This window comes from Orcinus orca, chromosome 3 (genome assembly GCF_937001465.1).
Source record: "Orcinus orca chromosome 3, mOrcOrc1.1, whole genome shotgun sequence".
Taxonomy (NCBI): Eukaryota; Metazoa; Chordata; class Mammalia; order Artiodactyla; family Delphinidae; genus Orcinus; species Orcinus orca.
In genome coordinates, this window is record NC_064561.1 from 32,880,576 (window position 1) to 32,890,006 (window position 9,431).

A 9,431-nucleotide genomic window follows, 5' to 3' on the forward strand; every position below is an offset into this window, starting at 1 on the left:
AATTTGCAGTATCTACTAAAACAAGGACCCAATTGTATGGGCAAATACAAAGACCTGAACTATAGAAAAGAATTCTGTTTCAGACAGAATTCTTTTTAACTGCAATGCAGAAGGACAGAGGCAATAAGTTGAGACCACAGCTAGAAAAAATTTAGGTTGGATCCCAAACATAACTTGCTGAATAAGGGTCAGGGTCCATGAAAGGGAATGCTGAGAGATTATGGAAGCTTTTCTTTCAAGCTTTGTATTTTCACTGTGGGTGTCTTTGTGGACAATTTAAGAATAGTCCAGATCATGGAGAAGATGAAACAATTTATTTATAAACTCAGAACAATGTGGTCTAATGGTTAAAAATAGTGAGACCACCATAAGACCAGATTTCTAGTCTTAGGACAGTTGCCAAGTTGCTGCCCAACCTTTTCAAAATCATCGAATAACAATCAAAATGAAGAAGTTTTGGAACTTTCCTTTGAAATGGCTATCCAATGTAAAATCATTCCCAACCCTCCCATAATCTCCAAATACATACAAATAATAGAGGAAAATATATATATATATATATATATATATATATTTTTTTTTTTTTTTTTTTTTTGCGGTACGCGGGCCTCTCACTGCTGTGGCCTCTCCCATTGTGGAGAACAGGCTCCGGACGCGCAGGCTCAGCGGCCATGGCTCACGGGCCCAGCCGGTCCGCGGCATGCGGCCTCCTCCCGGACCGGGGCACGAACCCGCATCCCCTGCATCGGCAGGCGGACTCCCAACCACTGCACCACCAGGGAAGCCCGAGAAAATATTTTTTAATAAAAGATTTTAAATAAAATATGTTGTCAAGCCTGAAAGCAATCAGTAGAATTATCTAGACTCTCAGTACAAATTGGAAAGTCATAGATACAGCAGGCATACATATTTAAAGCTGTAAAGCTCTAGTCCCAAAGAAAATTCTCCTAAAGTTACTCATATTGGATTTTAGAGTTATATATTAATTATCTTAATACTGAGTTTAAAACTGCTTTGTACTAGAATTTATCATTTGTCCTTCTGTCTTTTATAGTCACACTAAAATATTTAACTTTTTCATACAAAGAAATCCTTTAAAAATATAAAAACAATTATCTTGCTCAACCCAACTGTTACACTTTTAAAAAAAAATTCTCCAACTTAAACATCTTCTGTTCTTTTAACTATTCCTTGGGATGGTCACTCAATCTGGTGTCTATTGCTTTCTGCCATTTGTCAATGTTTTTCAAGTCTGTGGCTCCAGCTGGAAGCCAGGTTTCCAGGTGTGGTATGAACCCTTCAGAGTAAGGACAGCTAGACTAGCCCCTTCCTTACTCTGGAAACCATATTTTAATTAATACAAGGGAAAACTGCATTTGATTTTTAGCTATGTCAATTTGTTAACTCTTGCTAATTGAGTTTTTAAACAAAAACCTGTTTTTTCACATATTATTTACCATGTATCTGATAGAAAGCAATGTTTCAAAGGTAAACACACACATATTTGTATACTGACAGAAAGGTCTATTCTTGAATCCCTTCTCTGTTTACTAGCTGTGTGACCCTGATGAGTTACTTAACTTTTTAAAGCCTCATCTGTTTTAAGAGAAGTGGATAATGATCGGTTACAGAGCTCAAATTACTTAATTTAGGCAAAGTACCTACCACAGTGCCATCATACTCAAGGAGAGCATTTCTTATTTTATTTTGAACAGCTAACTATTATTATAATTCTTTCTTGACCCAAATTTAAAACTTCTTTTAAATAAAATACAATCAGCTAGAGAGTGGTTACTGTTTTAACACTGTGTCATTGGTCATCCTTGGTGTTTTGTTATCTCCTCATAATCATCTACACATACTTTTTTTTTTTTTTTGTAAACAGCTAGGTAAACATTTAACTACATCACTTAAAAAAAACTGTCCACTGACTCAGAGACTAGCAGCATAACATAAAGGACTGTCCTGTGCTTATGATCACTGAACTATTCTTAATCTACTTAATCCCTGTGACAAACTGCTTTCAAGACCCAGTGTCTTTTTGGAATATGGAAATATCTCTTTAATTTTCTTGTTTATGAAAGGAATAGTGCAAGTTACGTGAAATTAAGATTTAAAATTGGGTTGAAGAAAATGACTAGATTTATATTTCTGATCTGCTATGCATTTTCCCCTACAACATCAAGCAAATGCTTAAGATTTAATTTTGTATCCTGTAAAAAGGGAATAATATCATCTCCACCTCACAGTTTTCATAAGGATTAAAACAGAGAATACCTGGAAAGTGTTTAGCACAGTGCCTGACACATATTAAACATCCAAGATTAACTGTTATAAGCTGTAAATTCTTTTTTAACTTCATCAACTTCTTTGGTATCATCTGCCTTAATTCACCATATAACATTTTTTATGTTATCAAAATAAAACTATTCTAATTCTCATAAATAGAGCATGAAAAATAATAACTGGGGGGGCGATTGGCAAAAGAATAACTTTGATGTGACAGTATTCTACATGGAAAGACATAGTTTATGTTTTATTTCCCTTCTTGATTACATATGTGATTTTCATGCTGCCACAGAATAAGTAGAACCATAGCTTATATTTTTAAAATATGGACTTGTGTTCATTCCATTTCCTATCTCTAAATAATATTTAGAAGGTAAATATCATTTCTTGAGAATTTGTCCAATAGTTCTCCTCTGATACATAAAGATATTTCTAAACTCAGAGCACTTTACTGTTTTGAAAATCACCATTCCTCCAAAGGAGGTTTACTCCTTCAATTTTAGGGCATGTCAGAGTCATGAGTGCTTAGAAGAATCTATCACGAAGAGAGAAGATGCAAACTGTTTCTCATTCCTGGCAGATTGTCTTAGAGTCAATAGTCATAAAAGAAGCTGGTTCTTACTTGGCTCCTTTCAGAAAGTGTTTGGAAGAAGATGATACGTGGTGTAAAATTCAGGGTTTACTTAGAATGGGAAAAGAACCCGCAGAACTGCATTTAGAATCTTAGTAATTTCCAAAAATGTGAACTGTGGAATTTAGAGCATTCTTTCTTAGTTCATGTTGAATACAACTGATAAAACAAGCCCCAAAGAAGAAAAGATATCACCCACTTAAAAAGAGAAATGAAAACTGTTTTCAGCTATCATAAAACTCTTGTCAGACACGTAGACTGTAATTAACCTGATATAGAAGGATTGTTATAAAAGGTGTGATTACGCTGTGGATGAGTTATGTTGTTGAGCTAGTCGTGAAAACATCAAAATTAAATTTATAACAGCACATATATTATTTGATGCTCCATAGTTTATTATCTAGTATTTATAAAATTTATACCTAAGAATCAACCAAAAAATGCTATGTTTCTGTTTCATAAAAATCCATCTCTTTAACATATAAAGACTGTTTGGCACCTGAAGAGAGAAAGGAAATGAAATGAGAGGATAAACATGGGGTTTTTTTTCAGGATGGAGTGGTTCCACAAGCTACATTTTATAGCAAGGAAAACAAGAGGCTCCTGATATGGTTCTCCACCATTAATGTCTGTCTCCTTGCTGGCACATGGTCTACATGAACAGGGGTGGGTTGGGGGATTTCTGGCATGTATGAGGTTGACTTTCTCAAGGAAATAATTTTTTGGTATCTGTGTATGTCTTAATCTCTGTAATAGAATATTTCTAAATTAATTCTTATAACTGTTTTATGACCTTCAGTGGCAAAAAAACTAATTTAATTTCTTTAATAGACTGAGATGCTCAACAAAAGGAACTCACAATAAAAGAAAAAAAATTCATCTGGGTTTGCATGACATAGACAAATTCTCCAATCCATTTTCTGCTCAGAAGGTAGTGTGGCTCTTTTATAACATAAATGAGTTGATGTTCGGCCTGTGTTTAAAAGCTTTCACTGACTGCCCAGAGAATAATATCCAAACTTACACAGAATTACAAGGCCCCGCTTGATCTTTTTTTCTGAATTCTCCCCCAATAGCATCTTAGTCCATTTTCCCTACAGTTCATTGGTCTCTTTGGTTCTTAGAACACACCAAGACCTCACTTTCATTTGTTTGTTTTTTCATCTCCTCAAATCCTGTTTCCTCTGTTCAACTATAGTATGGCTCACTCTTTACCTGTCTGACTCATTCCCTATATTCAGGTTTCAGATTAAATGTAACTTTCTCAAGAAGACTTCCCTGTTAGTGCTCAGCAATGCCTGGACTTCAGTTCCTTCCTCCCCAGCCTTTGTGCAGTTAGGCAGGGTCATGTGACTAGCTCTGGCCAATGACATGTGAACAGAAATAGCAAGTGTCACTTCCAGGATGGGGCAGTGAAAACCTTCAGCATGATTCTTCAGACTCTTCCCTTTTAACAGTGAACTGTTGAGATGGTGGAGCCCGAGGACCTAGGTAGATCACCAAGACATCAAAAGAACAGTTGTCTTAGGGGGTTGGCTGTATCACAGCTAGTTTTGTGTGGACAAGAAATAAACTTTTGTTGTGTTGTTAGGCCACTGAGATTTGAGGTTACTAGCTATGTTGTTACTGTGGTCTGAGCAGAGCATCCCAGTTAGATGAGCCATATTATTTTTTCTTATAGCACCTGCCAACAATTTTGTTAAAATTAAATATGTATGCATTTTCTTATTAAATGTCTGCTTTCTCCTCTAGACCAGAGGTTAGCAAATAGTTTTGGCAGAGTGACAGATAATAAATATTTTAGATTTTGTGGGCCTAAGGTCTCTGTTGTAACTATTGAACTCTCTCGATCTAGTGTGAAAGCTGTCACAATATGTAAATGAATTAGTGTGTCTGTGTCCAAAACAACTTTATCTACAAAAACAAGTAATGGGTTAGACAGATTTAGCCTGTGGGCTATAGTCTGCCCACGACTGCTCTAGATTATCAGATCCACAGAGGTAAGGAGCATTTTTTTATTTATGACAATATACCTTTCACTAATCAGAGTGTCAGGCGCACGGTAATCAAAGCTTGCTGAAAAGAATGAATGGATAAATGAAGTATGCTAAGAACAATCACTGCAAGATCAGGGTGTTTGAAGTATGGAAGCTGTTTAGAATATCTCCTAATCCCAGATTCCAGGCCCCCAGGCTATGGGTGGGTTTTGTGTCTAGATGCATCTTTATATTCACCTATAATCCTTTTAGCATGAAATATAGGTGGATAAATGTGTGAACTGTATAGAATAGGATAGAAAAAATAGGATAAAATACTCTTAATCCTAGAGTATATTCAGTCCCAGACTAAATCTTTTAATATAGATTACTGAAGCACATGCAGGAAGAATGTGCGAGACTAAAATGCTCTTACATGGTTTATTTTCCCCCATCCAACTAATTCTTTCTTCTTGAAATTTTCCTCAACCATGCCACTGAGATCACATTAATATGCCTAATTTTCCATTCATTAATTGAACATATACATATATTAAATATGTGTTATGTGTGAGGCACTCTGATAAACTCACATGCAGTCTCTCGTTTAACCCTTACAGAAACCCCACAGAAAGGACATTTTTACTGCTTACATTTCAAAATAAGGAAATGGAGATTTATAGATAGGAAGGGATTATTCCAATGTCCAGTAAACAGCGAAGCCAAGATTTGAATCTAAGTTATTCCAAAATGATTATTATTTCATACGGTTTCATTTAAATTTTTGATTAAATAAATACTGAATATGATATTTTTGAACCAGAGAAGTATTTTTTGTAAGCAAGAAAATGTCCTACTTTTCTTGATGCTAAAGTGGGGACTTAAAAGACTCTTTCTAGGTGGACTGATCAATTACCAAATGTTTTCTTATCTGGTACACTAATCACAACTCCAGCAGATCAATCAACTGATTTGGCACCAATAAAGTGTAAGCATAAGTAACTGGGCAATTTCTAAAAAATTAACTACTGCTCTCAATTATGCAAGTAATGAGTGGATCAAGTAAATAGCAATATGGAAGGACAAATTTCATTATTAGAATCTTTCAGTGAAAATGGATATTATAATCATTCCAACTTAATACCTATTAATGTAGGGTACCTGCACAAAAGCCTTGAGAGGAAAAAGATTTATTTGAACATTATTTTTTTCTCACCATTTAGTTCTTATTTTTATAAATATTTGTGAGAGTAGATTTTCAGACTTCATTAACTGCTAATGGAGAATTTGCTAGCCATTCTAGCTCCTCCACAATTTTGAGGAATAAAAGGTCATGACCATTTTCCAAATATTATTCATTCTGAATACATCTGCTTATAATTAGTAATAATAGACAATAGTGTCTTTCAAAATTATATGTCACTCAATACTTTCCTATTTTAAAAGGTTTGAAAGTTCATAGTATTGGGATTGTGCATAACAAAGACATTAAGAATATTCAAATACCTCTAAGTTTTAGTTTATAGAAATTTTGCTCACTACGGCGTCCTAGTTCCTTAAAATAAAACTTTCTTCAAAGTTGGGAGGATTCGAAACCTTGTAAAGTAAATCTTTCAATTGAGTGGATTCTCGAGTGTTTTATTTCTGCTTTTAGTGCAAGTAAAATACTATAGTCTATGTATTTTTTAAATTTTTGTTTTGCCTACCAAAAAAAATCTCAACTGAATACCCAGCACTGACTGTGTTATAAATATGCACTATATCTATATCTCTCTATGTAGATACATATATTCTATTAAAGAGGAGAGAACTAACCTACAACAAACATTCAAAGAAAAATATTATACTGTGCAGTATAAACAAGAATTTGTAAAACCATTGCAGTTGTTGAGATTCCCTTATTTGATAGGTGAAACTCAGAGAGATTAAGAAGAGAGAATTGGTAGGGTCAATGTTAGAAATCCAGCAAAGCAATCAAACAGAACTGAGTTGAATTTTGGGCTTTATTACTACCTGGCAAGTTGCTTAAAGTTCTCCGTGCCCTTATCTATAAAAGGTGTTAGTGTCTCTTACATATAAGTTATTTTTAGGGTTGAATATTAGGCTTATATATTCATGGTGACATGTTGAAATAAATTTTAGAAAAAATCACCCAGCACAGGGCCCAGGATCTAGCAGGTGATCAAAAATGACTATAATTGTTTTTATTCTTTTACTGCCATCATCCTCATCCTCATCAATGTCTTGTTCTAGATCACACAGATAATTACTGAAATACAAATCAATAGAGAGCTGGTTACCCAACTCCTAAATTAGTGCTTTTTCTGATCTAGCTTATACGAGTTGGAGATTCTATGGAGAGATACAGCAGAAGCAAAGCTTGAGAGGAGAGGAGGTCTGTTGGTCCATAAAGGATAGGTGGGACTTAAAAAGAAGAGGACTGAAGGCATTCCAGCAGGTGACAAGGGGTACGATTGGGAGAGGTAACAATTAAATGCTCAGAGATGAAAGAAGCGTAGTGTATAGAGATGCTGTTTTCCTACCTAACTAAAAAGTTGTTGACCACAGACAAGAAAGTAGAAAAGTTTGTTAGGTTGGAACTTCCAATTCAGGCATGTTTGGATGTGATGCAGAACAAAGGAAGAAGCATCATCACAGGCTTTTCATTAAAAGAGTCACATGATAAAATCACTCTATAATTAGTCTGCCCATGTGCAATAAAATTGGTAGAATATGGTATTAGGAGACAATGAAAACTACTATCAGACCCTTGTAATAAAGGGGTTGTAAAGATGTGCAAAAATAAAAAAAAAGTAATAGTGCTTTACTTTTTAGTATTTCTAATATATTGGTGATTAAGGAGAAAAATAAGAAAAGTCCTTTTTTTTTTTTTTTTTTTTCTTGAGACATCTTATTAAGTGTTTTTTAGAAGGGAAACTAGCCCCTGGCCAAAAACCAAATGCCTATGTATCATACTTTTTCTCAGTTGCATGAATGAAGCCTCAAGTTTTAAGAAGGCTGCAAAAACAGCTCCAAATCAAGTTCAAAGATAAACTAGGCTTCATGCCCTTTTGAGTGCAATCTGCCCATAGAGGATTATTGAACATCTTGGTCAAGACTGAATTTGAACCAGGTTCCAAGGATGAAAGCCCACAGACTAATCTGCTGAGCTACCAAGCCCACTGTCGTGCTGGTTTATAGAAATCCTATTAACTGAGAGATTGAAGGGAAGGAAGATAAGATAGCAAGGTGTTGGGAATCAAGCTTCAGTAGTTTTAACAGAAAAAGTACTTTTGAACCATGCTATTGTATACAGATAGGAATTAAATGCCACACACATACCCGATATACATGTGTGTAACTATATACATGAAACTGTACATTTTCACAGATTCCATTTTGCATGTATTACACAGTACATAAAAATGTTCAATATATTTAACATGGAAATATTTATTATAGGACTGGTGTTCATGAGGAAATCCATTTTCTTATTCTACCTCTTCCAAGGGACAGTGGTAAATATTTATAAGGAAGCTACTATTTTGTGCAGTCATAGTCAGTCATATCAGTCATAGTCAACAGTTTCATGATCTATTACAATAATGAATCTTAATTTTATCATTCCCTAACATTTGTATCTCTTCTGGTTCTGAGAATACCTACCACAAACAGTATTTACTAGTGATCATCCCAGTACAATTGGAATGTAGCAAGAGAGCTGCTTGAATTGTCAATCATAAAATTTCAGTTCAGATTTACAAATAAATTAGGCAACTATGTCATCACAAAGAGAATTTGCCATGCCTCTTAGGATATGGCTGGGCTGTACTGGGAAAATTATAGAACCACAATGGGTTTTATTCTCTCATCCAGAAACTGAAGAGGTTGGATTGAATTTGGTGGCCAGTATTATTCTTTACTCTTCTAAATAATGTAAGACTCTATGAAATTAAAATGACTGGTAAACAAGAAAAAAGAAATAAAATTTCAAAAATTAAGGAGGTAAATCCTCCTAAGAGAGTAAAAGGAGCTCAGAAACCAAGTGTCAAAAATCTGGAACTACAGTGTTCATTTTGCCCCTAAGGAGTTAAGATGGTGGGGATGGGGGCAGGTGACACTTAGCAAATGACTAGACGTCTCTGAGCTTTTACTGTCACATTAACATCTGATCAGAGCACATGATATTTGGACTCACTTCTAGTATTAAATATACACATTTAATTATTTCTCTAAATGATTAGATTCTATATAAAGTTTCTTCATGATATCAGGTGGGAATTCTGATTATTAAATGACATTGAACAGGACATCTTTTCTGATTTTTTATTTATTTTCCTGTAAAAGGAATATATTGGTGCCTACTACTCACATGGGTGTGTTGTGGAGAGCATGTGAATTAAGGAATGTGAATGTACTTTTTCATTTATAAGGCTCTATAAATGATAGTAAACCAATCATTACCAATTAAGTTGATTATTAGCAAATGGCCATAGCAATATTAAGCTGATAACAGATTTTTAAAACCTCATTTT